The sequence below is a fragment of the Rhinolophus ferrumequinum genome, chromosome 3 (genome assembly GCF_004115265.2).
Source record: "Rhinolophus ferrumequinum isolate MPI-CBG mRhiFer1 chromosome 3, mRhiFer1_v1.p, whole genome shotgun sequence".
Taxonomy (NCBI): Eukaryota; Metazoa; Chordata; class Mammalia; order Chiroptera; family Rhinolophidae; genus Rhinolophus; species Rhinolophus ferrumequinum.
Genome location: NC_046286.1, coordinates 86,043,512 through 86,066,082, shown reverse-complemented (window position 1 = coordinate 86,066,082; position 22,571 = coordinate 86,043,512). Strand labels below are relative to the sequence as shown.

The window sequence follows — 22,571 nt, the reverse complement described above, 5'->3', positions numbered from 1 at the left end:
GAAATAAGAAATTATGACTCATACACCAGGAAAAAAAAAATCAACGTGCAACAGAAACTGTCTGTCAGAGTGACCAAATGTAGTATATAATAGAAAAAAGACTTCAAAGTAGACATAAATACATACATTGAAATAAAGGAACATATGTCTAAAGAGGGAAAGTATGATGACAATAGACACACATTATTTGTTAAACCAAATAGAATTTTTAAAATAACTTAAATGAAAAATGCACTAGAGGGGTTCAACAATAGATTTAAATGAACAGAAGAAAGAATTAGTGAACTTGAAAATCGATCAATAGAGATCATGCAAGCTGAAGAGATAGAAAGAGAAAAGAAAAATAAACAAAGCTTCAGAAAAATGTGAATACCATTAAACATACCAAAGTATGCATCATGGGAGTACCAGATGTAGAGGAGACAGAGAAAAAGAAACAAGAAAATATTTAAAGAAATAATGGCTGAAAACGTCCAAAATTTATTGTAGAACAATAACCTACACATCCAGGAAGGTCAGTTAACTCCAAGAAAGATAAATGAAGAGTTCCACAAAAAGATACATCATAATAAAAATACCAAAAGTCAAAGACAAGGAGAAAATCTTGAAGACAACAAGAGAAAAATGACTCATCATGTACAAGGGAATAATATAAATGGAGTCCTCATAAGAAAAAATAAGGCTAGAGAGCTGTGGGTTAACCTACTAAAATTTGTCTTAGAATAACAAAATAAAGATTTGTTACTAGCTAACTGTTCCTAAAAGATAGGAAATTCTTAGGTTGAAAATAAATGACCACAAATGGTATTTCACATCCACATTGAAAAACAAATGGCACCAGAAAAGGTAATTATAAAAGACAGTGTAAGTCCACATTTTCCTCCTTTCTTCTCTTAATTGATTTTAAAAGCAATTGCATATAACCATATGTAAGTAATTTTTTTGAGCCTGTATCATGTAGAAATATATCTGCCAATAATAGTACAAAGGTGGTGATTGAGAGCAAATATTGAGCTAAAGAAGTGACTTCTAATAGTAACTTGAATCCACAGGACAGAGAAAGAGAAACAGAAATGACAAATATGGTTAATATAACAAATGCTACATATGAAAAAAGAACAATGATATTCTTCATTGAATTTCTTTGCACATCATATATATGCATTGAATACGTAATAAAATTGGTTAATTATTGGTTTCAAATGTAATATAGCAATTGTTACCCAAAATTGCCTTGGTAACAGTGTGGGTTAAATTAGCCCAAATTAATGAAACTTGAAGACATTATTTATTCTCTTAAATATCAGACAATTCATTAAAAATGTTATATGTTGACTGAACAGATTCTACTGTTGTATTAGAATGATCGCTGTAAGTTTAAAAATACTTTAAATTGAATTTGTAGAGATCTACAAGCTGACATATCCCTTTCAACAAGGCTTTGACTTACAAAATATATAACATATAAACTAAGGCTGGTGTGTGATTAGTTGACCTCTTTAAAGCCTATGAATCTTAGTAGATTAACTCTGGTTTGAAACTTATGCAATGTCTTTTACATATATGCCATATTTGGTATTCATTGATATTAACATTAAATAAACAATGGCAAGAATTCATCTTTCACATATGCAAAGTAGACAATGTAATTGAGAAAAGAGTGAGAAAATTTGGGTATTATCATAGTGATTGTTCTGCTCCTTCTGAAAAGAGTATTGAAACTATCTCACAAATATGTACATACGTAATATTTTAAACCACAACCAGATAAGGAGACTCTGTGGGAAAAAACTTCCAAATATATAACCATTATGAACATTAGAAATGAGTTTAATATGACCTAAATAAGTCGATCATTGATGTATTTTTAGTTCATGTAGAAAAGGTTTCTTGACATTATAATGCATCTATTCATTACTTTTCAAATCAATTTCCCCAAGAATTTTTTTTTAAATGTTAAAGAATGAAAGGTCAGAATCTCAAGGTGTTGATTTAATTGTAGGTATTATAATTACTGAAATATTTTTGTAGTCTGCATCTTTGAAATTCAAAGCAGAAAAAAATGTAGAGGTAGAACAGAATCTGGAGAAAGACTATGTATCTTTCAATGTGTCTTCCTAAGACAGTAGAGCTGTAATTAGAAGTTGAAATAGATCTCAAATATGGAGTCTCTTACACATTTTGTAGCTGCTCAGTATGTATTTGATGAGGAGGAAGATATCTCACTTCCACATTTTGAAACAGTGAAGTAAAGTGAAGAATGAAGAGGAACCATGATTGAGTTAAAAATTCAGGCCTGACAAGATCTTCACAGGGAGAATGTCCTGTACCAGCTTTATGTTGAAATGCCAATGTTTAACTCTGGTTCAACTACAAGATGTCATTGTTTCTGACTTTCTTCTGCTTTCATCTAAAAGCCTCTTTAAGAAATGTGACTCATGTGAGTATAAGGAAGTCTATCCCAAGAAGCAATCAATATTCGGTCATTCCTCCGGCAGATCTCTTCTCTTTGTACTCTCTTTAAACCTACTCTTTTCTGTCTTTCCTCTCATTCTGACTTTGATGTATCTTTCTAACCCCCGCTTTTTACCCCAAAAATGCTTAACTGAATAAACTTTGTACGTGGGGTATAGCATATACATATACAAAACCAACTGAACACTCAAGGCAGCTGCCTTCCTTCAGTGATACCTGGCATCACCATTAACTCATAATCAATTTGAGGAGAACTTTATACTAGTGTATTCATAAAGATTCTTTGATTAGAAAATAAAATTAGTAATATGGAGATATAAATAGCCATGTAGAGATGCAGACTTATTTGTGTTTTCATAGACAGATAGAGACTTTGATGGGGCTGTAATGTTAAGGAAAAGCTTTAAGAAGGGGTGTGTGTGTGTGTGTGTGTGTGTGTGTCTTTGTGTCTGTGTGTCTCTGTGTGTGTGCTTTTAAGATTGGAGAAACCAACTGGAAATTATACAAATGTAATTAGAGAGTTCAGTAATGGTGATCATGTAAGGAACATCTACTATGGGTCTTGCATATTGAGAAAGTAGAAATGAAAGGGGAGAAAATTCAGAAAAAAAGATTTTTAACAAACATGGCACATTTTTATGTTACTTTATAAAATAAAAAAGGAAATTATATAGAAATAGATAATTATCTATAACATACACTTACAAAGTATTTGTAAAGTAGGAAATATGTCTATTAAAGAAAATTGAATAATACAAAAAGCAACTACCCCAACAGGGCAGTTGTTTTTCCCAGTGATTTTTTCAGGCTTCCAAGATACAAATCATTTCTTTATTTCATATTTTTTGTTTTGTTTTGTTTTATCATAGCATAAGAAAACAGAAAAATTGTCCTAATTTATTTGTTTTCAATAATTTATTGAAATATAATTCACCAAATAAAGTGCACTCATCTCAAATGTACTGATCAATGAATACTGACAAATAATTGAACCTAATGTAATCTCCACCGTTAACATATATAATATTGGCATCACCCAAAATGTTCACTAATGACTCTTTACACTTAATTCTTCTACTCCACACCTGGTCCAAAAAATTATTGATAAGCTTTCTATCACTATAGGTTAAATTTCCCATATTTTCCTGGTGATTCCCTGAGATCCAACCCCATCCAACTTGGGGCCCATCCAAGCCACTTCCAGTGTTTTTTCCATACAGTCTGCCTTGGTTCATCCTCTGGACTTTCCTAAAATCTCTCAAAGGTTCACAAATCCCAAAATAAGTAGCATCTTGCCTTGATATACCTCTTGCTAAGCAGCCCCAAGCCTGGCACTAGCAGCAACCAGCTGCAGTTCACAGCTTAGACTCTCCCAGGAACTTTCAAGCCTTGCATACTAGCAACCATCTGCAGATCACATTGTAGATCACACTTAGTGTCCCTGGGCAGGGCACAAACAGTGGCTTATTTTAACCTGTACTACAGCCCCTCCCAAGAGGCCCAGAACCAACACAACCAGTGACCAGCGTCAGACCACACCAGAGCATCACACAATCACCTGCATAAGTGGCATACCCAAAAAGACAGACTAGGCAGGCAGGAGAGCTCCATGAAAGCAAATCCTGCTCTGTAAGATGAGCCCCTGCACAACAATTCCTCCACTATCGTCATGGACTCTCCTCACAACCAATCAGCCTGAGGATCAATCCCTCCCACTGACATGCCAACACCAACCAAGGCTCAGCTACAATAGGAGGACACCCACAACCCACACAAAGGACACCTCTGGGCACCTGGCTCAGGTAACCAGGGATACTGTGCCAATGAGCCCCATAGGACACCTACTACATAAGGCCACTCTACCAAGACCAGGAGACATAGCAGCTCTACTTAATAAGTAGAAAGCAACACAGGCAGACAGACAAAAATTGAGGAGACAAAGAAACATATTCTAAATGAAAGAGCAGAACTAAACTCCAGAAAAAGAACTATCATGTTTCCCCAAAAATAAGACCGTGTCCCATATTAATTTTTGCTCCCAAAGACACACTAGAGCTTATGTTTAGGGTATGTCATCCTGAAAAATCATGCTAGGGCTTATTTTCTGGTTAGATTTTATTTGGGAGGAAACATGGTAAATAAAATGGAGACAAGCAATCTACCAGACACAGAGTTCAAAATACTGGTTTATAAGGATGCTCAATGATCTCAGTGAGAAAATCAATAGAGAGATAGGAAACATGAAAATGGAGATAGAAAACATAAAAAAGAAGCAGTCAGAAATAAAGACTACAATAACGGAAATATATAATACATTAGAGGGACTCAACAGTAGATGAGAAGAAACAGAGAATCAAATTAGTGATTTGGAAGATAAGGTAGTAGAAAACACCCAATCAGAACAGCAAAAAGAAGCAAGAATCCAAAAAAAAAAAAAAAAAAAAAAAAAAAGAGCATAGTTTAAGAGGCTTCTGGGACAACATCAAGCATATCAACATTCACATCATAACGTCATAGGGGTACCAAAAGGAGAAGAGAGAAAGCGAGACATTGAAAACTTATTTGAAGAAATAATAATGGAAAACGTCCCTAACCTGGCAAAGGAAATAGACATGCCAGCCCAGAAATCACAGAGAGTGAAAAACAAGATGAACCCAAAGAAGCCCACACCAAGACACATCAAAATCACAATGACAAAGATTAAAGACAAAAGGAGAATCTTCAAAGCAGCAACGGAAAAGCAGTTAGTTACCTACAAGGGAGCTCCTCTAAGATTGTCAGCTGATTTCTCTACAGAAACTTTGCAGGCAGAATGGATTGACACCAAATATTCAAAGTGATGAAAAGCAAGAACCTACAAACAAAACTTTTCCATCCAACAAGGCTATTATTTAAAATTGAAGGAGAGATAAAGAACTCCCCAGATAAGAAAATGCTAATGGAATTTATCTCCACCAAACCAATATTACAAGAAATGTTAAAGCGACTTCTTTGAGAAGAAGAAAAAAACAAAAATAAAAATAATAAAATGTCAATAACTACATATCTATCAATAATTACTTTAGATGTAAATGGATTAAATAAAATACTCCAATCAAAAGACATATGGTGGCTGAATGTATAAGAAAGAGATCAATCTAATTTATGAATAGAACTGGAATGATATTAAGTACATTAGTATCAAATTGATTCCAGCAATATATTAAAAAAATTATTTCTGTTGCACCTACTTATAGAAACAATCACGTTTGTTTCAATGTTTCTATGATGACTGAATGTTATTGAATCTTAGCATCATATATATATATATATATAGGTTGAAGAAGAAAAACTTTTAGTTATTATAGTAGGTTCCAATAAATCTTCAGTGTATGGTTTTTAAAAATTAAGACTCTTAACATAGTAAAGAATATCCATTTCAAATCAAAGTTAGTATCATGCAATAATTAAATTATGAAATAATTTTTAATAATATGCAAGAAATAGACTGTCTGTATCATTAATGTTTAATATTAATTTGTCTAGTATTATTTTGAGTACTTTTCTACTTTTCTACTTTTTTGAGTACTTTTCTAAATCACAGAAATTTAGAAATACTCCTTTTTTTTTTTTTTTTTTTACTAACTGATCCATATGAAGATGATAATGTCAGTGAAAGCTACTAATGTCTAAAATTCAAAATTCCAGGTAGTTCTAGGGATTAATAATTTTGGATTTTTTCACCAATTTGTATTTCATCAATAGCGTAAATACAATTTCCAATGTATTTGCCAATCTATGGATGTGTCCCTTCCTTTTGTTTATGCAGTTCACCATTCCTCATTCAAGATCAAATGGAAAAATGTTACATCTTTAATATAAGGATTGTTTTTTATATAAGGATTATAGGCAAGATAGGACTTCTGAAAGCCTAAAGGATGTTACACTTAATTATTGGAATGCATGTCAGTTTTTAAGAAAGAGCTATATAATTTTCCAAGAGTGAAGGGTAGAGTTATAAATTTTTCGTTACATTGGAATGATGGGAAGGAAGGCCCCGTGAGTAACATATAGTACAAACCTTCAGGCACTTAAACAAGGCAAGGAAAAAAAATGTTTTATTACTGTAAATAATAAAACCATAATAAATAATAAAACCATTGGCTTTGGAAAAATTCAATGAAAATGGCATAAGAAAGATAAAGGAAAGAAGGAACGGAGGAAGGGAAAGAGGGAGAGAGGGAGGGAGGGAGGGAGGGAGGAAGGAAGAGAGAAAGGAAAAGACTATGTAGAATTATAAAAGTTTATGAGGTGGTTTGTTAAAAAAAGAACGCATAGTAAAAGTTTTAAATAACTTTAAAAGTATGACGAAAGTAAAAATCTAGCAAGAAACAAGCACTACATATATAACTGAAACTATTTCATTAAGAGAATTGAAAGTAAACACAGTGTGAAGTATATAGTATTTATAAAAGAGTACTCTTGCTTTAAGTGGTCCATTCTTCTAAAGTTAATATACATTTTTAAATTTTTAATCAAATGCTTTGGAAAAATTTTGTAATTGAATACATAGATTCAAAACGTAATCTGGAATGATGACATAGAATAGAATATATAAGAACATTTTGAAATAGAGTTTTAATGAGGTACAACTTTCCTTAGTATATAACAGAATGTATTGTAAAATAAAGCAAATAAAATATTACTGGTGCTAGGATAGACAAAACTGTAAATGGAGTAGAAGAGAAAAGATGATATACTCTGTACAATGTATTTGATCAAATGAAAAATTATTTTTTAAATTAGGTCATTACGATATGCTATATATGAAAATTCATTTCAGATTAATGGTTTAATGTAAAAATTAAATCATAAACCTACTGTAATTAAATTATAGAGTATATTTGTATAATTTTATAATGAAAATAAAGGTGCACCATTAGAAAATATAGAACTAGGTTTGACAATCTGAAAATCTACAATGGTTATACGCCATAATACACCATTAACTTTTTTTAAATGTAAATGGAAAAAATAGAAAATACATTTTTAACATGTTCTGCAACTTAATTTTGATACATAAGTAGTATTGCCGATCAATAAGAATTCAAGCATTCAAATGAAAAATGGTTGAGACATATATTAGCATATCATAAATTAAAATTCAATTGATAATAAATTTAGGAAACTATTTAATGTTATCAGTCATGAAAAAATTCAGAATGTATAATGGTTCGGTGCCTGGGATTCATAAACCAACACTCATAAGTCTGAGTTTCAGATTTGACTTATGAATACACTAGATATGTGACCCAATTGGGTTACTTTATCTCTTTGAGCATCAATTTCCTTGAATGTTTTAGTCAAGATTAAATGATATAACACATTGTGAAACTCAATACACCATATGTTTTTATTTAGTATTTATCATGAAATAACATATTCAATTACATGTTAATTATTTTAAAAGCAATAATGAGTTATCTTCACCTATCAAACTGGCAAATATTTTATTGTAATGATAATGCATCATGGTATTATATAAATATCCAAGTGGAGTCAGTATGGGAATTCAATATTCTCATATATTGAGAAAGATTTCCATTTTAAACATTTGTCTTAAGTAATAATAAATGATGTCCATAAAGCTTTTAACTACAAAAAATAATTAGTTGCTCTTTGTTTGCAGTGTTAGTTCCTAACTCTGACTCTACCATATACTAAGTATGTGATGTTACACAAGTTAATATAACTTCTCATGCCACGATCACTTCATTTTCATAGATGGGGATAATGATAATGCTTATTGTATAGAGATGCTTTAATCACTAATTGATCATGTTTTTTTAAGTGATTAATAAACAGTATTCATTACTTCTCTTTTCAAAAATAATGACTTCCATTATTATTTTTATTATTCTGAGTCCTGCCAAATAGTTTTGGTTTGTTAAAATTATTTAGGGGATGGATGTCTAATCACAATGAATCATGATCTGTCATTAAACAAATCAAAGCTGAAAAAGCATTTTCAAAAAATTCTTCATGGAAGCCCAATTCCACAGCGGGTCCTTAGGTAACCATTGAGGTGAGGGGTGAGCAGCAGGTAGGTTAGGCATACTCCTGTCCCTCACTACAACCAGGTCAGGTCTACAGCTACTGTTGCAACTCTTAGAATTCTCCTTCATATTTGTTTGTACAAAGAGTTCTACCACTAAAATGTAAAAGCTACTTCATTTAGAATGCATGATAACACAGAAAATGTGCATGACACAGTGTTAAGTTTTAAAGATCAGATTACAAAGCATGATGGAACAAGTTTTTTTTATGTAGAAAACAGATACCAAGAGTGGTTGTTGAATTTGGGATCATTATTGTTTTCTTCTTTTGGAGCATTGTGTAATATGTAATGAGTATGTTACTGTATGAAAAAGATATAATAAAATTGTTATAAAGCAGTAAAATAACATTCTACATAAAATAGATTTCATGGGTTTGTTTTACTATGATATAGAAAAAATTACTCAATATCACCATCAGAGAATTGTAAAAATTTACGATGTTTTTATGTTGACCAATGATACACAAAAGCAAATAAGGTAACTTACATTTTCTGAGTAGAAACAGCAATACATACTGGAATTAATAAATATTTCATTTTTTCAAATGTTGTTTCTAATCCTGTGTATTTTATTTCTTAACATATTCTGAGGCACCTTTTAATCTTTTTGAGCCTGAAGTTACTCAGCTGCAAATGTGGTTAAAATAACTGATTTATGGAATTGGGAGATTGGAGATGATATACATAAAAAAGGCCTAATTCATAACAGGCAAAAAAGAGAGACTCGCTTTTACTTTATACATCATCTTTAAAAAAACTCACATTCCAATATTTGCCTTTAAAAGTAAGGCAAATGGCTTCTTTTTAAGATATTTGACTTCCAATTCTGTGTTAAAATACATACATATTGTTAAACCCCATAGTCATGAATTCACAGTTTGGAAAAGGAAAAAATCTGTCAATTTACAAAATGTTGGTATAGCAGATCTCAGGAATAGCTATTGTTGATTTTCATGAATTTTCCTTTTCTGCCTGACTTCCCTTTTCATGGAAAGCTGCCTGTGTTACTGAAGATTGCTGTTTGCATTTAGTATAGATTTGTTCTTGTTAATATTTTATTAGTTGCTATTTTTAGTTTTAATAAAAGACTACTTCTAACTCTTTTCTCTCCAGCCTTTTGTAAGTGGATTGCACTGCAAATTGAAGTGCTCGGGAAATGTATTGGTTGTGTACATTTAAAAACCCTTTGTAAAATAATGTGTTGGGCTCAAGCTTCTAAATGGCCAGGAGCCTGGAGCAAAGCATATTGGCAGGATACCACACACCTGCTTGGCTAGCTTGCATTCTGTCTCCCTCTTTCAATCCCTCTCTTCCCCTTGTTTGCCACCCCAGCGGAGTGGTGACATTTACTTCTTCTACTTTTCTTAAATGGAAAATAAATCTTACTTCCTTCTATAACTGTGAAATATGGGTATCATAGAATTCGTATTTGCACCGCAATTCCCAACAACTTTTACTAAGATAACATTGTGTATGATAAATGATATTTGAGATGGCTTAATTTTTAAACTGTGAAATAGTTTAACATATAAATATGTTCCACTAATAGGAATATTCTACAGTTTACCTGGCATTGAGTAGGGGCTAGCCACTTTAACAATTTCTCGTGTACATGTGTTTTATCTCTGCAACATCTTTGTGAAGAAGAAAGTATTTTGAGTCCTCAATTTATAGTACATAAAACTGAGACTCAAGACACATAACCATAATTACACAGCTGGTAACCAACAAAGATACATTTAATTCAATGCTTTATTAGAGTGCAAAACAAATTTAAATACTGATCTGACTTTTAAAGTACAAGATATTTTGAAGTTAAAATTATCAAATTAATGAATCAGTCGATCTTTGACCTCAAATTTGAGAAGAGACATGTTCCTCATTTGTCTTAGTTGTTCTCTTCTGATGACAGAAATGTGTGTTACTAATGATTAACAACTGTTACCAAAAGAGATACCTTTTGGGGAATTAATTTCAATGAGAGGAGTAAAGAGACTCACTATCCTGAAAAACGACAGGGGGGCTATTTTAAAATAAAAACTCTTCAGTATTTTGTGTTTTTTTTTTTTTTTTTAAAAAGAGAAGTAAACTGGCTTGTTTCTCCCCTTTCACTCATCCCCTTTCACCATCTCTTACCACAGAGAATGCCAGCGCCCTACAACCTGGTGCTGGAGGAAGAAGCAGCTGGTTCGTCAACACCGTGGACCGCAAAGGTACGTGGAGTGGCTATGTCCAATAACCGTTAAAAAAAGTTATACTTGTATTATTTTATTTTCTTCAAAATATATCCCAGACCTCATATTTAGGCCTCATATTTAGGGTAATGACAAGTGCTAAAGAGTTAACTAAATGAAATGTGAGGCAGTTATGTTTGTCAGAGAGAACACTGAAAGATTGTCTATTTTTGTTCTACAACTGGCATTTTTCTATCCTTCAGCTAGAATATAATTAGCTACTACCAAATTTAGTGGGTGTTGCAAGCATAGCTAAAATTACATTTTTAAAAATTCCTTTGATCTTTTGAAAGCAATGATTCGTATAAAAATAAGGTGAGTTGGATATTATATATAAAAATTCATCATTGGAAAAAAAGACAATTAGCTCATTTCAATATTTTGGCTTCTGGTGAAGTGAACTTGCTTTGGGTAAAAGAGAACATGATCAATTATAATATTTGCAGTTTTAATAGTTTATATTCGCTTATTTAATTATTAGTGGTATTGTTGACTCGGTAAGACACAGTTTGTTGCTCTTGGCAAATAAAAATTCTTATAATACATTTAAATTTGTCAGAAGTATATTTATACCATGAAAGCTAGTTGACTACACAACAACAGACCTTATTTTAAAGTTCATTGTATTGATTCATGGTTTTTGCAGTATGAAAAAAAGTATGAGTGGAGGTTGTGATTTTCTACTTAATTTTACCAAGACATAGGCAAATGAGATTCCTCCGTCAATCTAAGATGAAGCAGATATTGGCATGAGTTGTAAAGTTTGAATTTGTTGCTTTATCAAATTTATTTGGAAATTGCTAACCCCCTTCCTTTTTATAACTATCATTGTTAATTTATCTCTCTACATTATTACCTAGAGGCATAGGTTCAAGGGGGAGGAAAATCCTATTAACTATGTCAAACAGTGCAAATTTGACAAATGTCTTTAAATCAAGTTGTTTACATGAAGTAATGTTGCATTGGAGTAATAGGGCAGAGAGTAAATCCCATTTTCATAAAAATGGATTGAAATGATTACTCACTAGTATTTTTATAGTTTCATTGAATTGATTATTCACTAATTTTTTTTAAAGTTTCATAATATCTTTCACCTCTGACTTTACATATGCCTGTGGATTTGCATATGCCATAATGTTTATTGACCATATTTAATTCTGAGAGGTAATTTCCGTAAGTTAATGAAGTCAAGAAAGATGTATAACTGAGGAAGTGTGGCAAACAAAATTTAAAATGATGACCAAAAACTTAAAAGGCTGTACAGAAAGCAGCAAAGTGTAAAAATGGTGGTCATGAAGAAAGCATCAACAATTAAACTCATCTGGAGATGGAAATCTTGGAGCGCAACAGATTGATTTCTTGTTCACATTTATCCTTTCTTTCACCTCTCTTGCCAATGATAGATTTTCAACATAATTTTAAAACAACAGCTTGCTTTTAAGAATCCATTTGCTAAAGAACTTAATCTAAACCTTAAGGTCAGTGGTTTGTCAGCAACAAAATTTATAAATACTAACCATGCACTTTCTTTTTCATATCATTTTATTAGGAAACAAAAAAAACAGCTAAACTAAAGTAGGCTACTTAAGTAGTCCTAACCTAGATTTTCTGGACTCCAAGATTAAATTTGTTCTTATCATGTAAAAATTGATTATGTTTCAGAACTGAATAAATATCTTGCTTTCATGTCCATTAGGTATTGACCAATCCTACTAAAATTTTACTTTTACTGCCATTTGCTTTGTAAGTGTGGAGTTAAACTGAAAATACAATGACTACTGTTTTTATTTTCCAAATTATTAAATCAGAAGTTCCTTTTTTTGGAAACAAAAGATTGCCAAGAGCCTGAATTAAACATGTTTAGAAGAAAAATATAAATTGTGGCTATACTTTTCCAATGCTTGTATTAAAGGGTTTTGCTTGCAGGAATTACCTGATTGGAATAGTAATAATGAGTTTACTTTTCTTTAATTTTACCTGATTTCTGTTCTTTTAGTGTCCTCTGAATTCTGGGATTGTTCCTCTATGCACACACATCTTCATTTGTGGCCTCAGAACTTGACATTTTTCTATCATATTTGATAATGCACTACATTCTATTTTTGTCTAGAAAATGTGTAGAATATGCTACAATACCAAATTTCACTTTTTGGCAATAATCTTAGTATCATAGTCTCATACATTATGATATAGTTTGAGTAGAAATTAATTACCTTGAGAACACAGGTAATAGATGATAATCAGGTCTCTGATTTATTAATTAAATTTTGATATAACAAGGAATGGTGATATAGATTGTGATATATGACATAATGTATATAAAAATTATTTAGAATAAATGCTAATATATTTATTTTTACCCAAGTAATCTGTTATATAATTCAGAGGACTACTGTAATGGGACAATCTATTTAACCAATAAGAAATATAAGTTCTAGTGAGATTAAATTAATTATAGATAAAATAAAAACGGGACATTCTTCCTGCATTAATTTTCACTGGAAAGCCAATGTTGTGCCATTGTGTCATTTATACAACTTTATTAAGTCATTTATTGAGTATTCATAGAGTAAATATCATTCTATCACTTCTTTGAATTCATTGGAATTAGCTGTTTTAGTCTCACTATGCCTAAAACATATATTTATATGTTTTATATCTATAATATTTATATATTTTATATGTATTATTTATATTTGTTTAGAGGCTTTACAGTTTATTGAGAAGAGGAGAAAATAATGCATATGTAACTTAAATAGAATTATAGAATGTAGAGCCCCACCTGCTAACTTTTTGTGTTAACATTTCCAAGGAATTGAAATCAAAGTAGACAAAGCCACATGGTGACAAAATTGTCCCAGCCATGTCATATGATAAATATTCCTGCAACCTTTATTGGATGAGTGATATTTTTAAAAATTAATTAATTAATAAATCCAGCTCTTCTACAAATCTTATGATTTATTTTCTTATCCAAATTAATCTTTCCTACAAATATTTAAGATATATTTAGTTTGCTTTGGATTGGGTAACTGTTGGAAAATGACCTAAGTAAATATTTCCTGTGTAAAACAGTAAAGCTCTCATTTTAATTTGGATCTCCTTTGAGCTATAAATAACAGTCAAATCTGGAGAAATCTTAAATGACTTAGCATTTCATGTACACATTTTTTACCCTAATAGAACTAAGGAAATGAGAAAGTGGCAATGATTTAGTGAAAAAGAAGGAATTACTATACTTATCATTCCCAGAGATTTAGTTGTTAGTTGTAAGGCGATTATTGAATTTTCTTCATTTATTTTGCTAATATTAATAAAATATAAGCATATTGTGGATTCTGTGTATGATCCATTTATTCTGCTTCCCTATTGCAGTTCTGGAGTATGCATTTGTATTGGCCCAAGTAAAGGGCAAATTACCTCATGGCAAGCTGTAAAAGTAAAAAATTTTCAGTCATTTACATAAGGAAGAGAAGTGGGGAAGTTAAGTCATCAAATAGCACATGGTCTTTGAACTCTGCAGAATTCCATAGAACTTGTACTGTAGTATCAATGGCATAAGCATTTTACCTACAGATGTGTTGTGTAGATTTAATTTTCATACTAAATATATAATAAAGGACTTCACATTTCAAATTATTTTTATTGTATTTTATGAGCACAATTGAACTGATTACATCTTCAAAATAACTGCCTGATAATTAAAATTATTATTTTTAAAAGCAAAAAAAAGTCAATGATCAAATTATAATGCCCCCCCCCAAAATAGTTCAGCATGCTCAAAATAAAAATGAGAAAAGTGAAAAAGTATCATTTTATTCATTTAAATTCATTTTTAAGCCTAAAATGTATTCCATATTAAATTAAATTTTATTGATTTGGTGGGAAATTTTAGTATTTTTATTTGATACTGGTTTAATAGAGTTTCAGACCTACAAGTAAAATAAGTTTTGGTTGTACATATTTAAGTAGTATTATGAAAGTTAATAACAGTTGGAATTAAGGAGCATTTGTTTTTGTATTTTTTTGTGTTAAAAGGACCCATAGATTTAAAAAGTTGAAAAAATATTGGTAAAGAATCTTAATTATTTTTACGTTTCATTGCAGATCACTATTTGCCATATATATATATATATATATATATATATATATATATATATATATATATGGTATGTTTCCTGTTGTCTCTTTTTTTTCTTAATTAGTAGCAATAAAAGCCCATAAATATTTTTAACATGTAAAAACAGAGATACATGTCCCACAGGTAATGGAAAGATTTTCCTAAGAACAAAACCAGTGGAAAGTTTTGATGTGTTCTCTGACCATGCTATTTGAGCTGCCATTATAAACAGCTTTGAGTGGACCAGAGCAGGACTAAGACATGACTTGAAGTTCATCTGTAAATTCATGAATATTAAGTTCATCCTTTATATTCAACGTGACCAATCACAATAGCTCATCTCTCCAACATCAAGACAATTCCTCTTTTCTCATGGCTTTCATTCCCTCAGCTACCTCTTCACTTCTATTTCAACATACACATATGAAGAACCCAGACTACATCCTGTTCTAGAAGTGGTAGACTAAAGAACTTTTTCTAGGTGCTATACCTCAAATTCAATATCTGTTGTCAGATAATAATTTAACCTCATAAATTAGCACAGATAGATGAGCCAATAATGCAAGTTTCTCTTAGAATGCTGCTATATATGTAATAGTAGACACTATATCTACTAACAATAAAGATCTAAATGGGGATGTGTAGTGGAGAGAGAGAGAGAGAGAGAGAGAGAGAGAGAGAGAGAGAGAGAGGAGAGAGAGAGAGAGAGAGAGAAATACAGAGACAGACAGAAAGACAGAGTAAAGAAATCAATAAAAATATTGAAATGTTTCTTGGAAGAAAGAGTTAAAGAAATTAATCCTAGACTAAAAGAGAGTATTATAGTCTCAGTGATACTACTATCCATGTGATAGTTTACATATCCCTATTACATCTAAGACTTTCTGCTTTATTCTGAGATGATACAAATAATACTGATGACATACATGTGTGTAAGACTTTTATTTATCATTTCAGTCTTTGTATTTAATTTTGTGACTGATATACGTAGGGTTTCTAATGATTTTTATATAGATGACAAAGTTTCTGATCACAAGGAGCTTATAATTTAGTACCAGATAAAGGTAAATCCATATATAGAGAGGTTGATAACAGCTAAGTGGATAACAAAACATACGAAAAGCATTTAAAGAGATAAAGAATTTATGGCTCAGCAAGCTACAAAGACTTTATAAAAAGTAGGCTTGAGATTTAGATAGGGCTTTGGCAGATAAATACGGAGTGAGGGAATTCACCAAGAAACATGAACAAAATCAGAAGAGGCAACATATGGACTATGTTGTGTATTACTAAACTGACCAGCTGGACTACAGAATAGAACACCTTGTTACCAGGAAAATGGCGTTGAACCTCAGCTCTTTGTCTTCTTGAAGGAATTCAGTCAAAAGACAAAATTTTATGCAGAATAAAACAGCCAGAAATTTATTAGTAAAAGAGAGTATACTCAGAGACGTGGAGCGGAAGGGAGGGAAGCAGCCCTGCCTTACATTGCATGGAGGCATTTATTTCTATGGGTAGAATTGCCTCCCCCCTCCTTTCTCTTATCTCTCTCTCTTCCCGTGAGGTACCGAGTTCTCAGGCATTTAGCAACGCATTTCTTTGATTTAGTGGCATGTGTAAACACACCCCTTTGATTTAGGGACGTGTGTAAATACATCCCCTTGGTTTGGGGGCAGTATCTTTACCCTGAGAGCACTACACTGTTATTGAAGGATTTGAAAGATTTTCTATAGGAGTAAAATATAGTTGAAATTACTTTTAGACAAATATGTTAGGGGAGTTGTAAAATAGATTGGATGAGAAGAGAGAAAGAATAGAAAAACGGGCAATTGTACATAAATGAAGAGAAGCCATGTAATAAGAACATATACTCCTGCAATGAAAATGCCAAGGACCAGATGAATGAAAAAAAGCTTTACAGAGGCAAACTGCATATTGTAGCAACTGGTCCTTAATGGTGAGTGAAAAGAAATCTCTGCAGATGTCTCTGTGGTTTTTATGGATGAGCAACTGACAACATGATGCAGCATTAATTTTAAAAAGGTGGATGGAGTCAAATAAAAGGACAGATGAGGAATTTCTTTTTGGACATGTTGAGTGTGAAATGTTTATTGGTAAACCTTGTGGAGATGCCAGAAGGAAATCTTAAGTGAAGATCTAGAGATCAGGCAAATATTTCAGCTTGGATTACTATATCAGGGAAGCAATTACTCAGATACGATTCTGGAAGGTGAGGTAGTGCTGGATCTCCCCAAGGGAAAGACTAAACCAATAGAGTACTGTGTAGTCCACAGTACTAAGTAGTCCTTGCTGCATTTTTAACTTATTCAGTGAGAAGTGAGACCCATTCCATATTTCAACATATTTCCATACTTTCACTCAACATACGTGGGTGTGCACACACACACACACACAAATGTACATGCATGCACAACTTCACCACCTTATCCTTGTTGGTACAATATATAGCAGGTCGTGTGCCGGAGCTTCCAACAAATTACCGAAGCCTACATAGTTAGATGGGGTCAGAATGTCTACCTAAATTAAACTCACAGGTAAAATGATGGACACTACCCCATCTGCCTCAAGCAGTATTTTGTTTTCCCAGAGAATATTTGACAGCTGTTGTTTAAAAGACGCCTCACTTCCACTCATTTCCTTATTATGAAATTTCAATTTCCTCCCTGAGACTTTCTTCCAAGTTCTTCATCCCAACCCTAAAATTTGCATATACAGTTTCCTGGCAGCTATTGTATTGAAATAGTTGCATGATTACCTCAGCAATCATTCTTCCACCTTTGAACTCTTCTTGCACCTGCGTTTCTGCTCCTCAGACAGCACTCCTCTCATATTGCCTTGCAAAAGAGCTGTCTTTGGACAAGAGTTATCTTTGCGGCTAAAATTGTGAACCGTTGAGAGAGCAATAGCCTTCCTCATGCTTAACATACAGAAGAAACTTAAAAATAGCACATGTTTGACAGCTGGATATATTACTAAATGAAAGAACAACTTTATCTGTGAAGATTTTTTTAATTGTTTGACATTGCTAAAATAAACACAATGCCTTGGATAGACTCTGAGCTCCATCAGGGTATGCAGAAGTCAAATGAGATTCACACATCCAAGAGACCTAACAGACAAGAAATTACACAAGCTTGCATCTGTCTATGTCAGCCTTTTGAAAGGCTTGCTCTTTCCTTTTAAAGTGCAAAATAGATATTGACGAGTAAGTATTTTAAAAATGAATTAAATAGTGAATAAATTCAAATTAATATTTAAATTATGTGCTATAAAGATTAAAAAAATAATGATAGAATGAACACCTACGTACGTAGTTGTGAGGAAAAGGTTAAAGAAGTGAGACCCTCACTGCTGTAGTTCCTTGTATGTCCTTATCACTTTCATCCCTTCCCTCACCCAGTAACCTGAGTTTTATGTTTATCATTTCATTTTCATTTGCATGCTGTAACTAAAATTTCTATTTCTGAGCAAAATGCCACTTGCTTCTTTTGAATTGTAAAAAATGGAATTGTGTAGTGTGATCTCCAGCAATTTGTTTTTTTCCTTAATCTTTATGTTCCCCATATCAACCTATATAATTGCTTGCATATATACCTACTTTTCTAATTTATGACTTTATCATATTTTTTTTCATTCTAATATTGATGAATGTATGGATTGTTTTCTAATATTTGCTATTATATGTTCTGCTGAGAATATTCTTCTACTTGTCTCCTGGTGCACAGGAGTGGAATTCTTGGGTCATAGATTATGAACATCTTCAATGTTCCATGTGATACTAATTTTTTCCCAAAGTGCCCCACTGATCTCCATGTCCAAGTATTTAAATGACCCCATTGCTCCATATCCTCACCAACACTTGGCATTGCCAGCCTCTTCGTGTTTTCCAGTGTAGTATGCACAAAATGATACATCATTTTATGAATTTACATGTTCCTGATTTCAAATGAGATCGGAAATCTTCTCACATGTTTATTGGTTATTTGGGTTTCCTATTATGTTAAGTGCTTGTTTATTTATTTTATCATTTTTATCAGATTGTGTCTTTTTACCTGATTCGTAGCAGTTATTTACTCATCTTGGATACTTACACCGATCACTTCTATGTGTTGCATATATTTTTCCCAGTTTGGGACTTCTTCACTCTACAATGGTTGATAATTAATGTAGTAGAAATAACCAGTGATATTGGGTTTAATACGTTCTTCTCTATTAAAATTAATAAAGATATTATACCTAATTGTCATCTAAATTATTTCTATATTTATCTTTCATTCATAAATATTTACATGGTGTCTGTCAGAGGACCAATTTTATATTTTCTCCATAGAGATAACGGATTTTGGTTGAAAAAATCTTTTTTTTTCCTACTGTTCTTAAGTGAAACACTTATAAATCAGATGTCCGTATATGTGTAAATCTGATCCTTTGTTCGTTTTTCTATCTGTATCAATACAATATTTTGTTATTAATTATAGCTTTATAATAATTCTTGATAACTGGCAAATTCCACCCCACCCACCTTCATGTTATTTTTCTTCCTTAGGACTATTTAGCTGTTCTTCCATATCAATTTAGAATCATTCCCTCAGATTTCATACACAAAAAGAACAGAGTAAAAGAGGAGAGAAATAAAAGCAATTCTGTGGAGACTTTAATTGGAATTGATTTGGATCTATAGATAACTTAGAATAGAAATGATAGCTACAACTTTTTATCATATTATACATTGTTTTCACAATTTTGTTTTCCATCTATTTGACACAACTGTGTATAAATGCCATTGAATTTTGAATTGTGATTTTGTTTCCCAAAGCTTTGAAATTTTTGTTAAAATTTCCCAATTCCTTGTCACAATTTATCAGTAATATCCTTTGTTTTTCTACATATATAATCATATAATCACATAATGACCTTATTCCATTTTAGTTTTCTTTTTCTTGTCTTTAGTGTCTTGCCATTATTAATACAACAGTCCTCAGCATCTAGCACAACGATAAGATCCAACAGTTTTGTCTAGTTCCTGAATGTTTTCACTTTGCAAATGATGTGTGCTACATGCATATTTGTAAATAATGTTGCAACATCAAGAAATTTCCTTCAATTACTGACTTAAAACTAATTTTATTCTGATTATCATTAATTTCGATAAATGTTTTTCTACATCTATTAAGATAATCATTAAATGACAATATACTGATTTATTTGTAAAATATTTAACAAACTTGTAAGCTTTGAACATAATGTGTTATCTTTATACAGTGCTTGCATTTGTTTTATTAATATTTTGTTAAGAATTTTTCAATCAATGTTTATATGATACTGTGATAACAAGAGGGTTTATATTGCGTTTTATATGTTTTAAGATAGTACAGCTTAGTCTTTATTTCTCACACGTATCTTATTATATTTAGCCTATAATTTTAATGTTTCTTATTGCTAAACTCCAACTTGTAGTCTAGCAGTTTATATATCTCATAAGGTTTGTTATGGTAGATGATACATAAAACTGGTATGCCACGCAGCTCACAAATGCAGCATTGTCTATTACTTCGTTTTATCAGAGAGTAACAACAACCATATGTTGTTGTTGAGGGGGAAAATATTAGTTACCTTTCACTGAAAACAAAACAGAGATGGATCACTGGCATTTTTCTATATGTAAAGGTGAAATTCTATTCACTACATCTGTCTTTCAGACTCTTAGGTGAGGCCATGGCAGAAACAGCTTATATTGATGTAATTATTACTATTTCACTATTAATTGAAGAACTCATAGTAACTTCTAAACTGTGACTACCCTGGATAAACTGGAACATATGATTCCCGTACTTTGATCCAGTTTATTATGTGCAAAGTACTATTATAGGCAGTTTTCATCTCATTTCTTAGTGTTATGGTTCCAAGAACTTTTCTATTAATTCTTAATAATAGCCCTGTGAAGTGGGCACTATTATTTACTCGGTTTTGCAGGTGGGGAAATAGAGTCCTGGGGAGGTTGAGTTCCTTCCCAAGATCTTAGAGATTATGAATGATGGAATTGGCAATGAAGACCAGGCAGTCAGATTTTGGGCTTTATTCTCTTAATTTCTATTTTCTTCTATATTTTCTTCCTTCTGCTAGATTTGGACATATTTTGATCTTATTTTTCCAGTTTCTTAAAATGGAAACTTAGATTATTGTTTCGAGAACTTTCTTTTTTCTGATATAAGTATTTAATACTGTAAAAAAATTCAGTTTCTCAAACTTAAATAATATAACAGTTTTAAAAGTAAAACAAAAACAAAAACAAAACAAAACAAAAAAACTTGAGGCAGGCCAAGAGCAAAGGCAGAGATGCAAGATGGTGGCATGGAGGGTTGGCGGTTCAAGTGAAGAGGCCAAAATAAATGAGAAGGATACCAGGCTGCCAACTAAGCAGTGTGACATGGAAGACGAGGCAGAGGAAGAAGAGAGAGACTATATCCCAGATCCATTTTGCAAGGTGAAGTGGAAACATAAGGAACGGGTTCTCATTTTTTCTTCAAGAGGAATAAATTTCAGAACAAGACATTTTATGCAAGACTTAAGAATGCCGATACCTCATTCTAAAGCACATACTAAAATGTATTGTAAAGATACGTTATTTGTGATTAATGAGGTTTGTGAAATGAAAAACTGTAATGGATGTATCTATTTTGAAACTAAGAAGAAACAAGATCTCTATATGTGGCCTTCAAATTTACCTCATGGACCAACTGCTAAATTCCTTGTTCAACATAACATATTCAATACCCTAACTGAAATATAGATGAGTAGAAACTGTTTGAAAGGTTCTGGGCACCATTTGTCTTATGACCCTGCTTTTGATGAATTACCACATTATACTTTGTAAAGAACTCTTCATGCAGATCTTTAGTACATCATGGTATCATCCCAAAAGCCAGCCATTTCTGGGCCACATGTTTACTTTCACCAATTTGGATAATAGAATATGGTTTGGGAACATTCAGATGATTGAAGAAGATGCTGCTCTTGTAGAAACAGGACCACATTTTGCTTTAAATCTCAAAGATTTTCCAGGGAAGTTTTGGAGGACCAACTTAATATGCAAATCTTCACTACCAGTCACCAAACATGCATCAGAGTGTCATAAGATCCTTTACAGCTGCAAAATACCAAGAGAAACAGCAAGTGAAAGATGCACAGAAACTGAGAAAGAAAGAACTGAAGACTATTCTTGACGTGATCCCACTGCAGATGTTTTTGTGACACCATCTGAGGAAAAACCCATATAAATACAGTGGGTAAAATCAGAGCTAAAAGTTGATTTGAAAGCAAGAAAGAAAAGCTTTTACAAAAAGCAAAGGAAAATGAAACAGAAAGTAAACAGTGGGAATGTAAAATAAATCAATGGAGAACTAATTTGTTTTTTATTTATTTTATATTTATTTTGTATTATCTAAATACTTTTATTATCCAATCCAGGACTATTTTATATCTATTTAGTGTGACATTTGAAAGAAAAAAAATCTTGTAGATTCAGCGTTATATGTGTCTTTCTAAATATAATAACATCAGAAGACATCAGTTAAAAAACAAAACAAAACAAACGAACAAACAAACAAACAAAAAAAAGAAAACC

At 31.9% G+C, this 22,571-nt stretch overlaps 1 pseudogene; it reads left to right on the top strand.

Moving 5' to 3' along the window:
- The first annotated feature begins 10,716 nt into the window (after positions 1-10,716).
- LOC117020700 (ribosome biogenesis protein BRX1 homolog) lies at positions 10,717-22,335 on the top strand (annotated as a pseudogene).
- The last annotated feature ends 236 nt before the right edge of the window (positions 22,336-22,571 follow it).